We start from the raw sequence: 19940 nt of genomic DNA on the forward strand, positions 1-19940 counted from the left end.
TAAAATGAAGTGGTGTATTTAGGTTTTGTGCTGCCCAAGCAACACAAAAATCGGCGCCCCCCCCCCCCCCCACTCGAGAGCCTTCCACTACCACTGCCCCCCATACACCAGCCACCATCGCCCACGGCAAGAGAGAGGAAGACACTCAACTTCACATCCCTGGGAAGGAAGTCGGGCACTGCCATGAAACCTGCAGCCTCTTTCGGAACCCACCAGGTCTCCATGCCGCATGTGTCCCTTCTTTCGTCCCTTCTTCCGAGGGGCAGTGGTGCCCCCTGAAAAATGCTGCCCTAGTTAAATGCCTTGTTTGCCTTGTGGTAAATACACCTCTGGGCTGCCCTACACGTGACATGCGGAAGCGCGTGTGCATGACCCTTGCTATCACAGAGGATATTGGGGGTCAATCCATTGGTCTGGTATGAATCTGGGGGGACCCCACGCTGTTTTTTAAAAAAATGTTGGCATGGGTTTCCCCTTAATATCCATATCAGACCCCTAGGGGTTGGGGGGGACCCCCTTGCTGCATCTGAAAAAACAACGCATGTGATACCGCCAGTAAAACCCTGGTGATAAATATTGCATCTTTTTTTTAACTTTCTGCTCTGTTTGTGAATTGGACCTAACAGATTTGTTTTGCGGCATTTACCGACACATTTTTAATTTTGTGTAATTTTGTGTTAAATACTGCAGAATCATATTTTTTTCTTTGTGAATTGGACATTTTGTTACCGCATGCGATCATTTATGCACGTGACTGCGTTATCGCATGCGGTAACCTTTAGTGAATTGGCCCCATTGTTTTATTTATAGCAATAAAAGTGACTATGGATGTAAAGAGACAGAAAAGGATGTAAACGGATGAAAAATGGATGTAAACGGACAGAAATGGATGTGAACAGACAAAAAACATGAAAAATGGATGAAAAATATGAATGAAAACTGATCAAAAACGGATGTAAACTTGTGCAAAACTGACTTAAAGTGATGTAAAACTGACGTGAACTAATTCGTAAACGAACAGATAAAAACCGGACACCCATGTATTTCTATGGACTAGCAGATGTAAACGGATGATCTTCTGTGTACATCCGTTAATGTCCATAACATCCGATTTTTTTGAACAGAAAAAAACCCTAACTTTCTTTTGTTAAAAAAAAAAACAAACGCACGAAAAATGGATGTAAACAGAAAAAAAACAGATGTAAATGGTTGTAAACGGATAAAAACAGATTTAAATGGGCAGAAATTATTTATTTATTATTTATTTCAGGTACTTATATAGCGCGGTCAATTTACTCAGTGCTTTACATATATATTGTATATTCACATCAGTCCCTAACTCTCAAGGGGTGTACAATCTAAGGTCCCTAACTCACATTCATACATACACATACTAGGGACAATTTAGACAGGAGCCAATTAACCCAACTGCATGTCTTTGGAGTGTGGGAGGAAACCGGAGTACCCAGAGAAAACCGACGCAGGCACATGAAGAACATGCAAACTCCAGGTAGGAGATGCCGTGGCTGGGATTCGAACCAACGACCCGAGTACTGCCAGGCGGAAGTGCTAACCATTTAGCCACTGTGCTACAAAATGAACAAAAACAAGTGTAAACGGATATAAATGGGCAAAAAATGGATGTAAACAGACAAAAATGGATGTACACAGATGAAAGAATGGAATGTAAATAGACATAAACAGATGTAAAAGGGAATGGATGTAAACAGACAAAAATGGATGTGAACGGATGCAAATGGACAAAAATGGATGAAACATGGATGAAAAATGGATGTAAACGGATGAAAAACTGATGTGAACTGATCCGTTTTTTCTTGGAAAGTGTGACTACACTGATCAAAAAAAATGGAACGCCCGTGTGAAAGGGCCTTCTAGTGTAAAGGGAAGTCTGGTGTCAGGCATCTATGTCCTCGGTGTCACATCCTCTTTTATACTGTACCAAAGAATCGGGTATTATATTGTGTTTCTTCACAGAATTCATTGAAGTGTTTTTTTTTTTTTTTTAAATTAGCGTTTGAGAAAGCTCTGCTCAAATGTCATGTGATATAAAAATCTACAACGCGCCATTTTATTCTCTAGGGCCTGTGCTTAAAAAAAACATCAAATGTTTGGGGAGTTCTAACCTACAGCTTGATGCAGACAATCTTTGACTCGGGAACCTCTGGGGACATGGGCTCTGCCGCTCACAATTATGTTTGATGTGCGACTCGGGAACCTCCGGGGACATGGGCTCTGCCGCTCACAATTCCATTTCGATGTACGACTCGGGAACCTCTGGAGAGATGGGCTCTGCCGCTCACAATTATGTTCGATGTGCGACTCGGGAACCTCCAGGGACATGGGCTCTGCCGCTCACAATTCCATTAGATGTGCGACTCGGGGACCTCCGGGGACATGGGCTCTGCCGCTCACAATTCCGTTGGATGTACGACTCAGGAACCTATGGGGACATGGGCTCTGCTGCTCACAATTCCGTTCGATGTGTGACTCGGGAACCTATGGGGACATGGGCTCTGCTGCTCACAATTCCGTTGGATGTACGACTCGGGGACCTCCGGGGACATGGGCTCTGCCGCTCACAATTCCATTCGATGTATGACTCGGGAACCTCCGGGGACATGGGCTCTGCCGCTCACAATTCCATTCGATGTGCGACTCGGGAACCTCCGGGGACATGGGCTCTGCCGCTCACAATTCCGTTGGATGTACGACTCAGGAACCTATGGGAACATGGGCTCTGCTGCTCACAATTCCGTTCGATGTACGACTCGGGGACCTCCGGGGACATGGGCTCTGCCGCTCTCAATTCCGTTGGATGTGCGACTCGGTAACTTCCGGGGACATGGGCTCTGCCGCTCACAATTCCATTCAATGTGCGACTCGGGAACCTCCGAGGACATGGGCTCTGCTGCTCACAATATTGTTGGATGTAGGACTCGGGAACCTCCGGGGAAATGGGCTCTGCCGCTCACAATTCCGTTGGATGTACGACTCAGGAACCTATGGGGACATGGGCTCTGCTGCTCACAATTCCGTTCGATGTACGACTCAGGGACCTCCGGGGACATGGGCTCTGCCGCTCTCAATTCCGTTGGATGTGCGACTCGGTAACGTCCGGGGACATGGGCTCTGCTGCTCACAATTCCGTTGGATGTACGACTCGGGGACCTCCGGGGACATGGGCTCTGCCGCTCACAATTCCATTCGATGTATGACTCGGGAACCTCCGGGGACATGGGCTCTGCCGCTCACAATTCCATTCGATGTGCGACTCGGGAACCTCCGGGGACATGGGCTCTGCTGCTCACAATTCCGTTCGATGTACGACTCGGGAACCTCCGGGGACATGGGCTCTGCCGCTCACAATTCCATTCAATGTGCGACTCGGGAACCTCCGGGGACATGGGCTCTGCCACTCACAATTCCATTAGATGTGCGACTCGGGAACCTCTGGGGACATGGGCTCTGCCACTCACAATTCCGTTGGATGTACGACTCGGGGACCTCCGGGGACATGGGCTCTGCTGCTCACAATTCCGTTCGATGTGTGACTCGGGAACCTCCGGGGACATGGGCTCTGCCGCTCACAATTCCGTTGGATGTACGACTCAGGAACCTATGGGGACATGGGCTCTGCTGCTCACAATTCCGTTCGATGTACGACTCGGGGACCTCCGGGGACATGGGCTCTGCCGCTCTCAATTCCGTTGGATGTGCGACTCGGTAACGTCCGGGGACATGGGCTCTGCCGCTCACAATTCCATTCAATGTGCGACTCGGGAACCTCCGGGGACATGAGCTCTGCTGCTCACAATATTGTTGGATGTAGGACTAGGAATGTAAATAGACAAAAACAGATGTAAAAGGGAATGGATGTAAACAGACAAAAATGGATGTGAACGGATGCAAATGGACAAAAATGGATGAAACATGGATGAAAAATGGATGTAAACGGATGAAAAACTGATGTGAACTGATCCGTTTTTTCTTGGAAAGTGTGACTGAACTGATCAAAAAAAATGGAACGCCCGTGTGAAAGGGCCTTCTAGTGTAAAGGGAAGTCTGGTGTCAGGCACCTATGTCCTCGGTGTCACATCCTCTTTTATACTGTACCAAAGAATCGGGTATTATATTGTGTTTCTTCACATTAGAATTCATTGAAGTGTTTTTTTGTTTTTTTTTAAATCAGCGTTTGAGAAAGCTCTGCTCAAATGTCATGTGATATAAAAATCTACAACGCGCCATTTTATTCTCTAGGGCCTGTGCTTAAAAAAAAACATCAAATGTTTGGGGAGTTCTAACCTACAGCTTGATGCAGACAATCTTTGACTCGGGAACCTCTGGGGACATGGGCTCTGCCGCTCACAATTCTGTTCGATGTGCGACTCGGGAACCTCCGGGGACATGGGCTCTGCCGCTCACAATTATGTTCGATGTGCGACTCGGGAACCTCCGGGGACATGGGCTCTGCCGCTCACAATTCCATTAGATGTGCGACTCGGGGACCTCCGGGGACATGGGCTCTGCTGCTCACAATTCCGTTCGATGTGTGACTCTGGAACCTATGGGGACATGGGCTCTGCCGCTCACAATTCCGTTGGATGTACGACTCAGGAACCTATGGGGACATGGGCTCTGCTGCTCACAATTCCGTTCGATGTGTGACTCGGGAACCTATGGGGACATGGGCTCTGCCGCTCACAATTCCGTTGGATGTGCGACTCGGGAACCTCCGGGGACATGGGCTCTGCCTCTAACAATTCCGTTCGATGTACGACTCGGGAACCTCCAGGGACATGGGCTCTGCTGCTCACAATTTTGTTCGATGTACGACTCGGGAACCTCCGGGGACATGGTCTCTGCCGCTTACAATTCCGTTGGATGTGCGACTCGAGAACCTCCGGGGACATGGGCGCTGTCGCTCACAATTGCGTTCGATGTGCGACTCGGGTACCTCTGGGGACACTGGCTCTGCCGCTCACAATTCTGTTCGATGTGCGACTCGAGAACCTCCGGGGACATGGGCTCTGCTGCTCACAATTCCGTTCGATGTGCGACTCGTGACCTCCGGGGACATGGGCTCTGCCACTCACAATTCCGTTTGATGTGTGACTTGGGAACCTCTGACGACATGGGCTCTGCCACTCATAATTCCTTTGGATGTGGAACTCGGGAACCTCTGGGGACATGGACTCTGGCGCTCACAATTCCGTTGGATGTGCGACTCGGGAACCTCTGGGGACATGGGCTCTGCCGCTCACAATTCTGTTCGATGTGCGACTCGGGAACCTGTGGGGACATGGGCTCTGCCGCTCACAATTCCGTTGGATGTGCGACTCGGGAACCTCCGGGGACATGGGCTCTGCCTCTCACAATTCCGTTCGATGTACGACTCGGGAACCTCCGGGGACATGGTCTCTGCCGCTTACAATTTCGTTGGATGTGCGACTCGGGAACCTCCGGGGACATGGGCGCTGTCGCTCACAATTCCGTTCGATGTGCGACTCGGGTACCTCTGGGGACACTGGCTCTGCCGCTCACAATTCTGTTCGATGTGCGACTCGAGAACCTCCAGGGACATGGGCTCTGCTGCTCACAACTCCGTTCGATGTGCGACTCGGGAACCTCCGGGGACATGGGCTCTGCCACTCACAATACCTTTGGATGTGGAACTCGGGAACCTCTGGGGACATGGACTCTGGCGCTCACAATTCCGTTGGATGTGCGACTCAGGAACCTCTGGGGACATGGGCTCTGCCGGTCACAATTCTGTTCAATGTGCGACTCGGGAATCTCTGGGGACATGGGCTCTGCCGCTCTCAATTCCGTTGAATGTGCGACTCGGTAACTTCCGGGGACATGGGCTCTGCCGCTCACAATTCCATTCAATGTGCGACTCGGGAACCTCCGGGGACATGGGCTCTGCCACTCACAATTCCATTAGATGTGCGACTCGGGAACCTCTGGGGACATGGGCTCTGCCACTCACAATTCCGTTGGATGTACGACTCGGGGACCTCCGGGGACATGGGCTCTGCTGCTCACAATTCCGTTCTATGTGTGACTCGGGAACCTCCGGGGACATGGGCTCTGCCGCTCACAATTCCGTTGGATGTACGACTCAGGAACCTATGGGAACATGGGCTCTGCTGCTCACAATTCCGTTCGATGTACGACTCGGGGACCTCCGGGGACATGGGCTCTGCCGCTCTCAATTCCGTTGGATGTGCGACTCGGTAACTTCCGGGGACATGGGCTCTGCCGCTCACAATTCCATTCAATGTGCGACTCGGGAACCTCCGAGGACATGGGCTCTGCTGCTCACAATATTGTTGGATGTAGGACTAGGAATGTAAATAGACAAAAACAGATGTAAAAGGGAATGGATGTAAACAGACAAAAATGGATGTGAACGGATGCAAATGGACAAAAATGGATGAAACATGGATGAAAAATGGATGTAAACGGATGAAAAACTGATGTGAACTGATCCGTTTTTTCTTGGAAAGTGTGACTGAACTGATCAAAAAAAATGGAACGCCCGTGTGAAAGGGCCTTCTAGTGTAAAGGGAAGTCTGGTGTCAGGCACCTATGTCCTCGGTGTCACATCCTCTTTTATACTGTACCAAAGAATCGGGTATTATATTGTGTTTCTTCACATTAGAATTCATTGAAGTGTTTTTTTTTTTTTTTTAAATTAACATTTGAGAAAGCTCTGCTCAAATGTCATGTGATATAAAAATCTGCAACGCGCCATTTTATTCTCTAGGGCCTGTGCTTAAAAAAAAACATCAAATGTTTGGGGAGTTCTAACCTACAGCTTGATGCAGACAATCTTTGACTCGGGAACCTCTGGGGACATGGGCTCTGCCGCTCACAATTCTGTTCGATGTGCGACTCGGGAACCTCCGGGGACATGGGCTCTGCCGCTCACAATTATGTTCGATGTACGACTCGGGAACCTCCGGGGACATGGGCTCTGCTGCTCACAATTCCGTTCGATGTACGACTCGGGGACCTCCGGGGACATGGGCTCTGCCGCTCACAATTCAATTCGATGTATGACTCGGGAACCTCCGGGGACATGGGCTCTGCTGCTCACAATTCCATTCGATGTGCGACTCGGGAACCTCCGGGGACATGGGCTCTGCTGCTCACAATTCCGTTCGATGTACGACTCGGGAACCTCCGGGGACATGGGCTCTGCCTCTCACAATTCCGTTCGATGTACGACTCGGGAACCTCCGGGGACATGGTCTCTGCCGCTTACAATTCCGTTGGATGTGCGACTCGAGAACCTCCGGGGACATGGGCGTTGTCGCTCACAATTCCGTTCGATGTGCGACTCGGGTACCTCTGGGGACACTGGCTCTGCCGCTCACAATTCTGTTCGATGTGCGACTCGAGAACCTCCGGGGACATGGGCTCTGCCACTCACAATTCCATTTGATGTGTGACTTGGGAACCTCTGACGACATGGGCTCTGCCACTCACAATTCATTTGGATGTGGAACTCGGGAACCTCTGGGGACATGGACTCTGGCGCTCACAATTCCGTTGGATGTGCGACTCGGGAACCTCTGGGGACACTGGCTCTGCCGCTCTCAATTCCGTTGGATGTGCGACTCGGGAACTTCCGGGGACACTGGCTCTGCCGCTCACAATTCCATTCAATGTGCGACTCGGGAACCTCCGGGGACATGGGCTCTGCTGCTCACAATATTGTTGGATGTAGGACTAGGGAACTTCCGGGGACATGGGCTCTGCCGCTCACAATTCCGTTCGATGTGCGACTCGGGAACCTCCGGGGACATGGGCTCTGCCGTTCACAATTCCATTCAATGTGTGACTCGGGAACCTCCGGGGACATGGGCTCTGCCACTCACAATTCCGTTGGATGTACGACTCGGGGACCTCCGGGGACATGGGCTCTGCTGCTCACAATTCTGTTTGATGTACGACTCGGGGACCTCCGGGGACATGGGCTCTGCCGCTCACAATTCCGTTGGATGTGCGACTCGGGAACCTCCGGGGACATGGGCGCTGTCGCTCACAATTCCGTTCGATGTGCGACTCGGGTACCTCTGGGGACACCGGCTCTGCCGCTCACAATTCTGTTCGATGTGCGACTCGAGAACCTCCGGGGACATGGGCTCTGCTGCTCACAACTCCGTTCGATGTGCGACTCGGGAACCTCCGGGGACATGGGCTCTGCCACTCACAATTCCTTTGGATGTGGAACTCGGGAACCTCTGGGGACATGGGCTCTGCCGCTCACAATTCCATTCAATGTGCGACTCGGGAACCTCCGGGGACATGAGCTCTGCTGCTCACAATATTGTTGGATGTAGGACTAGGAATGTAAATAGACAAAAACAGATGTAAAAGGGAATGGCTGTAAACAGACAAAAATGGATGTGAACGGATGCAAATGGACAAAAATGGATGAAACATGGATGAAAAATGGATGTAAACGGATGAAAAACTGATGTGAACTGATCCGTGTTTTCTTGGAAAGTGTGACTGAACTGATCAAAAAAAATGGAACGCCCGTGTGAAAGGGCCTTCTAGTGTAAAGGGAAGTCTGGTGTCAGGCATCTATGTCCTCGGTGTCACATCCTCTTTTATACTGTACCAAAGAATCGGGTATTATATTGTGTTTCTTCACATTAGAATTCATTGAAGTGTTTTTTTTTTTTTTTAAATTAGCGTTTGAGAAAGCTCTGCTCAAATGTCATGTGATATAAAAATCTGCAACGCGCCATTTTATTCTCTAGGGCCTGTGCTTAAAAAAAAACATCAAATGTTTGGGGAGTTCTAACCTACAGCTTGATGCAGACAATCTTTGACTCGGGAACCTCTGGGGACATGGGCTCTGCCGCTCACAATTATGTTCTATGTGCGACTCGGGAACCTCCGGGGACATGGGCTCTGCCGCTCACAATTATGTTCGATGTGCGACTCGGGAACCTCCGGGGACATGGGCTCTGCCGCTCACAATTCCGTTCGATGTACGACTCGGGGACCTCCGGGGACATGGGCTCTGCCGCTCACAATTCAATTCGATGTATGACTCGGGAACCTCCGGGGACATGGGCTCTGCTGCTCACAATTCCATTCGATGTGCGACTCGGGAACCTCCGGGGACATGGGCTCTGCTGCTCACAATTCCGTTCGATGTACGACTCGGGAACCTCCGGGGACATGGGCTCTGCCGCTCACAATTCCGTTGGATGTGCGACTCGGGTACCTCTGGGGACACTGGCTCTGCCGCTCACAATTCTGTTCGATGTGCGACTCGAGAACCTCCGGGGACATGGGCTCTGCCACTCACAATTCCATTTGATGTGTGACTTGGGAACCTCTGGGGACATGGGCTCTGCCACTCTCAATTCCGTTGGATGTGCGACTCGGGAACTTCCGGGGACATGGGCTCTGCCGCTCACAATTCCATTCAATGTGCGACTCGGGAACCTCCGGGGACATGGGCTCTGCTGCTCACAATATTGTTGGATGTAGGACTAGGGAACTTCCGGGGACATGGGCTCTGCCGCTCACAATTCCGTTCGATGTGCGACTTGGGAACCTCCGGGGACATGGGCTCTGCCGCTCACAATTCCATTCGATGTACGACTCGGGAACCTCCGGGGACATGGGCTCTGCCGCTCACAATTCCGTTGGATGTGCGACTTTGGAACCTCCGGGGACATGGGCTCTGCCACTCACAATTCCGTTGGATGTACGACTCGGGGACCTCCGGGGACATGGGCTCTGCCGCTCACAATTCCATTCGATGTGCGACTCGGGAACCTCCGGGGACATGGGCTCTGCCGCTCACAATTCCGTTCGATGTACGACTCGGGGACCTCCGGGGACATGGGCTCTGCCGCTCACAATTCCATTTGATGTGCGACTCGGGAACCTCCGGGGACATGGGCCCTGCCGCTCACAATTCCGTTCGATGTGCGACTCGGGAACCTCCGGGGACATGGGCTCTGCCGCTCACAATTCCATTCGATGTGTGACTCGGGAACCTCCGGGGACATGGGCTCTGCCGCTCACAATTCCGTTCGATGTGCGACTTGGGAACCTCCGGGGACATGGGCTCTGCCGCTCACAATTCCGTTCGATGTGCGACTCGGGAACCTCCGGGGACATGGGCTCTGCCACTCACAATTCCATTCGATGTGCGACTCGGGAACCTCCGGGGACATGGGCTCTGCCGCTCACAATTCCGTTGGATGTGCGACTTAGGGACCTCCGGGGACATGGGCTCTGCCGCTCACAATTCCGTTGGATATGTGACTTGGGAACCTCCGGGGACATGGGCTCTGCCGCTCACAATTCCGTTCGATGTACGACTCGGGGACCTCCGGGGACATGGGCTCTGCCGCTCACAATTCCATTTGATGTGCGACTCGGGAACCTCCGGGGACATGGGCCCTGCCGCTCACAATTCCGTTCGATGTACGACTCTGGGACCTCCGGGGACATGGGCTCTGCCGCTCACAATTCCGTTGGATGTGCGACTTAGGGACCTCCGGGGACATGGGCTCTGCCGCTCACAATTCCGTTCGATGTGCAACTTGGGAACCTCTGGGGACATGGGCTCTGCCGCTCACAATTCCATTCGATGTGTGACTCGGGAACCTCCGGGGACATGGGCTCTGCCGCTCACAATTCCGTTCGATGTGCGACTCTGGAACCTCCGGGGACATGGGCTCTGCCGCTCACAATTCCGTTCGATGTGCGACTCTGGAACCTCCGGGGACATGGGCTCTGCTGCTCACAATTCCGTTGGATGTGCGACTTAGGGACCTCCGGGGACATGGGCTCTGCCGCTCACAATTCCGTTGGATATGTGACTTGGGAACCTCCGGGGACATGGGCCCTGCCGCTCACAATTCCGTTCGATGTACGACTCTGGGACCTCCGGGGACATGGGCTCTGCTGCTCACAATTCCGTTGGATGTGCGACTTAGGGACCTCCGGGGACATGGGCTCTGACGCTCACAATTCCGTTGGATATGTGACTTGGGAACCTCCGGGGACATGGGCTCTGCCGCTCACAATTCCGTTCGATGTGCGACTCGGGGACCTCCGGGGACATGGGCCCTGCCGCTCACAATTCCGTTCGATGTACGACTCTGGGACCTCCGGGGACATGGGCTCTGCCGCTCACAATTCCGTTCAATGTACGACTCTGGGACCTCCGGGGACATGGGCTCTGCCGCTCACAATTCCGTTGATTACACTCAGAGTGAAGCCTCTGTGTTTCCAGGGAAATAAAAGGTTTTATGGTTTGTGAGATCGCCCTCGCTGCTTCCCAGATGCCTCCGGCTACCAACAGCCAGGCCGGTGATGACGGCGTGCTGCGGATTAAATGTGCCTGTGTCGCAGTCGCTCACAGGCGGGCTTCCCTCGCACTTGGCACCCGAGCGAAACGCTTTTCCTTTCTGAGCGTGGATCCCCGCAGGGGGCGGCCATTGTCGCCATCATCAATTTAGGCAGCTTGGATCTGTTACGTCCGCCGTATGACGTCTTATACAAACGGAAATATTCCCTCCGGGTTGCGGATTTCTTGTTTTCTTCGCTGCCGATCGCCCGTAGCCATCCTAGAACGGCGTGACGCTTCGGCAGCTTCTGATCATTTGTTCGACGCAAAATTCTCGGAGAGGGACGGGATTGCCATTACTGAAAAATAACGTCCTTGGATCTTGGATTTTCAGTCTTCCTACAAATGAACGAATCTTATGCCCCCAATTAGCGTCTTTCCCTGAAACGCGTCGATTTCAGCGAAAGCCAGAGCCGGGGGGGGCATTCCAGGAGAAGATTGCAGATCTCTCCCTGAGAATTCCAATTTTTTTTTTTCTCATTTTATTTTCATCAAAAAGAACGGCACCATCTTTCTTCAGGCATCCTCCAGAATCATCATCTACTTCCTGAGCGGAGGATCCCGACTCAAAGATGACACAGAAACTGGAGAGCAGGGGCGGACTGACAACTCATGGGGCCCCCGGACAATAGGGGATCATGGGGCCCCTGTGTCCTTGCCCAAACTCAAAGCACACCCAAAAAAGACTATAAAAAGGTACCAGGGGCATTTCATGGGGCCCCCTACTGACTCCGGGCCCTCGGGCAGTGCCCGTATGGTCAGTCCGCCCCTGCTGCAGAGTGCAAAAATCTGGTGAATAGAAACCAATCAGCTTCCGGGTTTTATTGGCAATACTTAATCGAACAAGCTGATTGGCTCCCCACCAGATTCTGTGTGCTCCACTTTTAGTAAATCTCCTGCCACAGTTCTGTAAATTCTGGTTCCTTTCATAAAAGTCTGACACAGATCAGCCCCACTGCAGCCTCAAAGTTACAGTGTACAGTCTGATCAGTGGGAGAGGGGAGACTGAGGAAATGCTTCCTCCTGCCTGCAGCAGACTGATGACATCATCTCGGCCTAGGCAAAGTCACTGAGTGGAACCCATTAATTTCTAATGATGAAATTATGGGGGGTTTTTTTGCTCACAATGTTGCTATATATTGTGACATTCCAGGAAATCTGATTTATATTTCGAAAGTAGAAAAAAAGTCTAACGGTGACTTTTCCTAGAAACATTCAGTCCCCTTTCTTCCTACCAATCCTGCGTAGTCCGTATAAAAAGATCTGTGTATTTACCCATTTTTAGTCCAGGTCTGTCATGTGATCCTGCAGATCTGGCTCCCCTGTGTCAATGGGCGGCAGCAGCTGCAGGGGAGAGGAGGGAGCACCAACAATGGCTGGGCCGTGGGAGCCTACGGGTGACATCACAGTGACGGGGATTCACAGTCATACACAGGGGAGCCAGAGCTGCTGAATCATGTGACCAGACCTAGGCAAGAATGACATTGCGTCAGATCCCACGCATGCGCAGACGTGCCGCAGGGCTTTTAGACCCGGCAGACACCTGCAGCACATCGACACACATGGGGGTTTTCGGATCACAGGGTGTCTGTGCATGAACGGGAAATCCAACATGTTGAGTTCATGTGCCCTGGTATGTTTGAAGGGATAGGGGGGTTCATTCTGGGATAGGGGTTTGGTGTGGATTCAGGGGGGGCCCCACACCATTTTTTTCTGGAGGTAACCCTTGACATGCATAACAGGCCTTTATTAAAGGGTCTGGTATATTTTTTTCAGGGGGAACCCCACATGTTTTTTTCTATTTTGTTTTTTTTTGTGGTCATCCCTATAACGCCTATACCAGACCCTCATCTAGCATAGGAATCTGGCTTCAATGAAGGGAATTCCAACTGATTTGTTTACAAACAGCAGTAGGCAACTAGGAACTGTCATTTACCCTGCAGAGAAGGAGAATCCTTCCCCACCCTCAGAGATCACATGACCAAGTGCCTAGGGTCTGGGATATATTTCTAATGGGAACACCATGTTTTTTTGCGTGTGGTCACCCCTAACTTCTATACAAGACTGCCAGTAGGCAACTGGGAACTGTCATTTACCCTGCAAAGGAGGAGATGCTGTCCCAACCATTAGAGCTCACATGACCAAGTGCCTGGGGTCTTCTATATATTTCTAGGGGGAATCCCACATTGTTTGGATGGAGGGAATTTAAACTGATGCATATAAAAATAGAAGTAGGCGATCGGGAACTGTCATTTACCCTGCAGAGGAGGAGAATCTTGCCCCACCATCAGAGATCATAGGACAAAGTTCCTGGGGTCTAGTATATATTTTTTTGGAGGAAATCTACATTTGTGTATGTGTGTGTGTGTGTGTGTGGTCACCCCTTAACATTTATACCAGACTGTCAGAAGTAGGAGAATGGGAACTGTCATTTACCCTGCAGAAGAGAATCCTGCCCCACCATCAGAAATCAAATGACCAAGTGCCTGGGGTCCGGTATATATTTCTAGGGGGAACCCCACATTGTTTTTGTGTGTGGTCACCCTTTAACATCCATACCAGACCCTCATCTAGCATAAGAGTCTGGTTTGGATAAAGGGAATACCAACAGATTTATTTACAGAAATTGGCGAACGGGAACTGTCATTTACCTTGCAGAGGAGGAGATCCTGTCCCAACCATCAAAGATCACATGACCAAGTGCCTGGGGTCTGGTATATATTTCTAGGGGGAACCCCACATTATTTTTGTGTGTGTGTGGTCACCCCTTGGCATCCATACCAGACCCTCATCTGGCATAAGGGTCTGGTTTGGATGAAGGGAATTTAAACTGATGCATTTAGAAATAGCAGTAGACAACAGGAAACTGTCATTTACCCTGCAGAGGAGAAGAATCTTGCCCCATCATCAGAGATCACAGGACAAAGTTCCTGGGGTCAGCTATATATTTTTTTGGAGGAAACCTATGCGCATGTGTGTGTGGTCACCCCTTAACATCTATACCCGACAGTCAGACGTAGGAGAATGGGAACTGTTATTTACCCTGCAGAAGAGAATCCTGCCCCACCATCAGAAATCAAATGACCAGGTGCCTGGGGTCTGGTATATATTTCTAGGAGGAACCCCACATTATTTTTCTGTGTGTGTGGTCACCTTTTAACATCCATACCAGACCCTCATCTAGCATAAGAGTCTTGTTTAGATGAAGGGAATCCCAACAGATTTATTTACAGAAATAGGCAACCGGGAACTGTCATTTACCCTGCAGAAGAGGAAATCCTGTCCCACCATTAGAGATCACATGACCAAGTGCCTAGGGTCTGGTATATATTTCTAGGGGGAACCCCACACTATTTTTCTGTGTGTGTGGTCACCCTTTAACATCCATACTAGACCCTCATGTAGCATAAGAGTCTGATTTAGATTAAGGGAATCCCAACAGATTTATTTACAGAAATAGGCGACCGGGAACTGTCATTTACCCTGCAGAGGAGGAGATCCTGTCCCACCATTAGAGATCACATGACCAAGTGCCTAGGGTCTGGTATATATTTATAGGGGGAACCCCACATTGTTTTTGTGTGTAGTCACCCCTTAACATCCATGTCAGACCCTCATCTAGCATAAGAGTCTGGTTTAGATGAAGGGAATCCCAACAGATTTATTTACAGAAATAGGCAACCGGGAACTGTCATTTACCCTGCAGAGGAGGAGGTCCTGTCCCACCATCAGAGATCACATGACCAAGTTCCTGGGGTCTGGTATATATTTCTAGGGGGAACCCCACATTATTATTGTGTGTGTGTGTGGTCACCCTTTAACATTCATACCAGACCCTCATCTAGCATTAGAGCCTGGTTTAGGTGAAGGGAATCCCAACAGATTTAATTACAGAAATAGGCGACCGGGAACTGTCATTTACCCTGCAGAAGAGGAAATCCTGTCCCACCATTAGAGATCACATGACCAAGTGCCTGGGGTCTGGTATGTATTTCTGAGGGGAACCCCACATTATTATTGTGTGTGTGTGGTCACCCTTTAACATCCATACCAGACCCTCATCTAGCATAAGAGCCTGGTTTAGATGAAGGGAATCCCAAGAGATTTATTTACAGAAATAGGCGACCAGGAACTGTCATTTACCCTGCAGAGGAGGTGAATCCTGTCCCACCATCAGAGATCACATGACCAAGTGCCTGGTCCTTCAGGTCATGTCCAGCAGTGAAAGCAGCAAGGAGCTATGTCAGCCTTCCTATCGCTCTGCACTTCTCCATCCCAGCAAGGCTGTCATGTTAACATTTAAACACAGGTCCACTTTAAGAAAATCATATCCATGGAAATGCATTCATTGCTTTTTCCTTTTGTTGTTTAAAGTTTTTGTTTGGCTCAGCACAGCATTTCCTTTCTGTCTTGGAAAGAATACATCATTCAGCTTGTCGGCTGGAGCCGCGATTACAAAACAAAACGACGAAAGAAACACTTTGACAATAAAATGAAAAAAGTCCTTGTAAAAGAAAATCTCACTGTGTATGTATTTATTCACCTCCTGCTGCTGGGAAGTAGATTTTAAAGAGTCTGTTGTCAGCCTCTGCCAGTGGGGTGATAGGAAAGCTTGCTAACAACTCCGCACCTCCGTAGGTGCGTGCCGAGAACAATCGTTCCGTGGTTATTCCGGAGGCGGTGGATAGAGCGACCCCTTGTGTTGGAAAATAACACAACCGTGAGCCAAGTGGATTGAAGAAACCCTGCCTTCTGATTGGACGATATCAGCCAACAAGCATGTTTAACCCTGTCGCTACCATTTCGAACCTTCACGTCTAAGCTCTTGGTGCTCCGACTCTACAGACGACTACTCCCGACTCTACAGCTTAACTCCCTTGCTTGGGTCCATTTTGTTTTACCGCTTGCCCTCCGCCCTATAGTAGAAGTACTGCTACAGGGCGGCAGGGCTGCGCAAAATCACGTGTATATACATGATTTGCATTACTGAGTAGGGGGCTCGCACGCGCCGCCCCTTTCCGCGCTGCCCTTTTCGTGCCGCCATTGGCAGCAAGGGATGTCAATCACGGGGTCCTGGCCAGAGAATCCCCTCCGGCACCCAGCGATCACCGAGTAAAACTCACAGGGGAGAGACCTGTGTGTAAAGAACACAGGTCTCTCCTGCCAGCAAGGACATGCTGCTGTGTATTTCTCTGCACAGCATGTCTCCCTAGTACAACACACACAGCACATGTTGTAAAACAGCACACAGTTAACCCTTTGATCACTCCAGTGCCATTAGTACAGTGTCAGTGCTTTTTATTAGCACTGATCACTATATTGGTGTCACTGGGGATGTCAGTGGCAGTTAGTTCCCCCCCCCCCCAGTGTCAGAATGCCCGCCACAGTCCCGATTTAAGTCGACGATTACCACCATTCCTAGTATGAAAAAAATGTAAATAAAAATTCCAGTATTTATACCGCCATTTGTAAACACTATACCTATAACAACCTTATGACCCCCCCCCATGTGCTGGTATAATTTGTGAATTTGTGTTATTATTATGGCTATCACATTTAATTCAGTAATTATGTTTTAATCTCGCTGCATCATTATAATTATCTGTATCTGGGTCAATGAAATACGTGAACTATATGAACATAGAGATCTAGGCACAGTCATGGCCAAAAACATTGTTGCAATTGCAAATATTTCGGCATTCTCATGTTTATTTCTTTGGTTTGTATTGTTACAATACAAAAAGGTGGAGAAACAAAAAGCCAAATCTGACACATTCCACGCAAAACACCAAAAATGGACTGGACACAATTATTGGCACCCTCAATGTAATATTTGGTAGCGCACCTCTTGGAAAAAGCAACTGAAATCAATGGCTTCCTGTCAGGGGCGGACTGACCATTTGGAAACTCGGGCACTGCCCGAGGGCCCGAGGTGAGTAAGGGGCCCCATGAGATGCCCCTGGTATCTTTTTCATAGGCTTTTTTGAGTTTGGGCAAGGACACAGTGGCCCCATGATCCCCTATTGCCCGGGGGCCCCATAAGTTATCAGTCCGCCCCTGCTTCCTGTAACCATCAATGAGTTCCTTCCACCTCTTTGCTAGAATTTTGGAGCGCTCTCCTTCCACCGACTGCTCCAGGTCTCTCAGATTGGAAGGGTTCCTTTCCCCAACTGCTGTTTTGAGATTTCTCCACAGGAGCTCTATGGGATTGAGATCTGGACTCATTGCTGGCGAGTTCAGTCCTCTCCAGCGCTTTGTCTGGAACCATTTCTGGGGGATTTTTGACATGTGCTTTGGGTCATTGTCCTGCTGTAAGACCCATGACCTCTGATGGAGACCCAACTTTCTGACACTGGGCCCTACATTGCACCCCAGAATTCTTTGGTAGTCTTCAGATTTCAGAATGCCATGTACACGGTCAAGATATTCAGTGCCTGAAGCAGCAAAGCCAGGGAATGGAAGTGGTTGATGAGAAATTACAGGAAAATCACAGACTGGGAATGCAATTATTTCTTACAATTTTGAGAGGGTGCCAGGAATTTTGTCCGCTCTGTTTTTGGGGTTTTGCGTGGAATGTGTCAGATTTGGCTTTTTGTTTTTGTGTCGTACTAATACAACCAGAAGAAATAAACACAACAATGCCGAAACATTTGTAATTGCAGCAATTTTCTGGGTGAAGTGGTGCGTTATCTGGGGGGGGGGGGGGGACGAGATTTTTGGCCATGACTGTATCTCATAGTGTGTGGTCATTGGCTGGCTGATTGTGGTTTGGGTCGTTTGTTATTCGCAGGGCAGACCCTCTAGACTAGAGGAAACATAAAAATCAGAAGGGTGATTATGTCCGTCTGTCCTCCCCTGAACCTGCAGTGTGATCACTCGGCTCCATCTAATGAATACTAATCCGGCTTTTGCTGAATTCTGTGTCTTCCTGACAATAAAAGGTTTTCCCTGCTTGTGCTTTTCACAGCATTTCATTTACTAAGAGAGAGCCCTTGCAGGGGCGGACTGACCATTTGGAAACTCGGGCGGTGCCTGAGGGCCCAGGGTCAGTAGGGGGCCCCATGAGATGCCCCTGGTACCTTTTTCATAGGCTTTTTGAGTTTGGGCAAGGACACAGGGGCCCCATGATCCCCTATTGCCCGGGGGCCCCATGAGTTGTCAGTCCGCCCCTGAGCCCTTGGGTATTTGATAGCTAAAATACCTATGTGTGAACCAGTGATGGGCAACTGGAAAATTATCGAGGGTCTCAGTTGTGGCCCCGACACCTTGGGGGAGGGGGCACAATAGCAGATCAATGCCCAAAAAGATGGGTCCTGCTGAATTTATTGCAGTGTATCGCATTGCACAATGAAGACGTCAGAGAACAATAACCCCCAGCAATGGAGTCAGTACTATTAATATTAACACACATTGGTGGTCAGTGGCAGTGAAAGTCAACCTCCCATCCCTCCCCTGCATTGGTGGTCTGTGGCAGTGAAAGTTAACCCCCCCCCATCCCTCCCCTGCATTGAGGGTCAGTGGCAGTGAAAGTTACCCCCCCCCCATCCCTCCCCTGCATTGGTGGTCAGTGGCAGTGAAAGGTAACCCCCCATCCCTCCACTGCATTGGTGGTCAGTGGCAGTGAAAGGTAACCCCCCATCTCTCCCCTGCATTGGTGGTCAGTGGCAGTGAAAGTTACCCCCCCATCCCTCCCCTGCATTGGTGGTCAGTGGCAGTGAAAGGTAACCCCCCATCTCTCCCCTGCATTGGTGGTCAGTGGCAGTGAACGTCAACCCCCCCCCCCCAATCTCTCCCCTGCATTGGTGGTCAGTGGCAGTGAATGTTAACCCCCCATCTCTCCCCTGCATTGGTGGTCAGTGGCAGTGAAAGGTAACCCCCACATCCCTCCCCTGCATTGGTGGTCAGTGGCAGTGAAAGGTAACCCCCCATCTCTCCCTTGCATTGGTGGTCAGTGGCAGTGAACGTTAACCCCCCATCTCTCCCCTGCATTGGGGATCAGTGGCAGTGAATGTTAACCCCCCCCCATCCCTCCCCTGCATTGGGGGAGAGTATCAGTGAATGTTAACCCCCCGTCCCTCCCCTGCATTGGTGGTCAGTGGCAGTGAAAGGTAACCCCCCATCTCTCCCTTGCATTGGTGGTCAGTGGCAGTGAACGTTAACCCCCCCATCTCTCCCCTGCATTGGTGGTCAGTGGCAGTGAATGTTAACCCCCCATCTCTCCCCTGCATTGGGGATCAGTGGCAGTGAATGTTAACCCCCCCCCATCCCTCCCCTGCATTGGGGGAGAGTATCAGTGAATGTTAACCCCCCGTCCCTCCCCTGCATTGGTGGTCAGTGGCAGTGAAAGGTAACCCCCCATCTCTCCCTTGCATTGGTGGTCAGTGGCAGTGAACGTTAAACCCCCCCATCTCTCCCCTGCATTGGTGGTCAGTGGCAGTGAATGTTAACCCCCCATCTCTCCCCTGCATTGGGGATCAGTGGCAGTGAATGTTAACCCCCCCTCCATCCCTCCCCTGCATTGGGG

General features: G+C 50.5%; 1 protein-coding gene across 1 annotated transcript in view; it reads left to right on the top strand.

The window, feature by feature from the left end:
* The window catches only part of LOC149462245 (contactin-associated protein-like 5), a 689962-nt gene that overhangs the window by 114367 nt on the left and 555655 nt on the right, over window positions 1-19940 (top strand). The gene's annotated exons all lie outside the window — the stretch shown is intronic.

The sequence above is a fragment of the Staurois parvus genome, unplaced genomic scaffold (genome assembly GCF_062004578.1).
Source record: "Staurois parvus isolate SC_StPar_1 unplaced genomic scaffold, SC_StPar_1.0 ptg000179l, whole genome shotgun sequence".
Lineage (NCBI taxonomy): Eukaryota > Metazoa > Chordata > Amphibia > Anura > Ranidae > Staurois > Staurois parvus.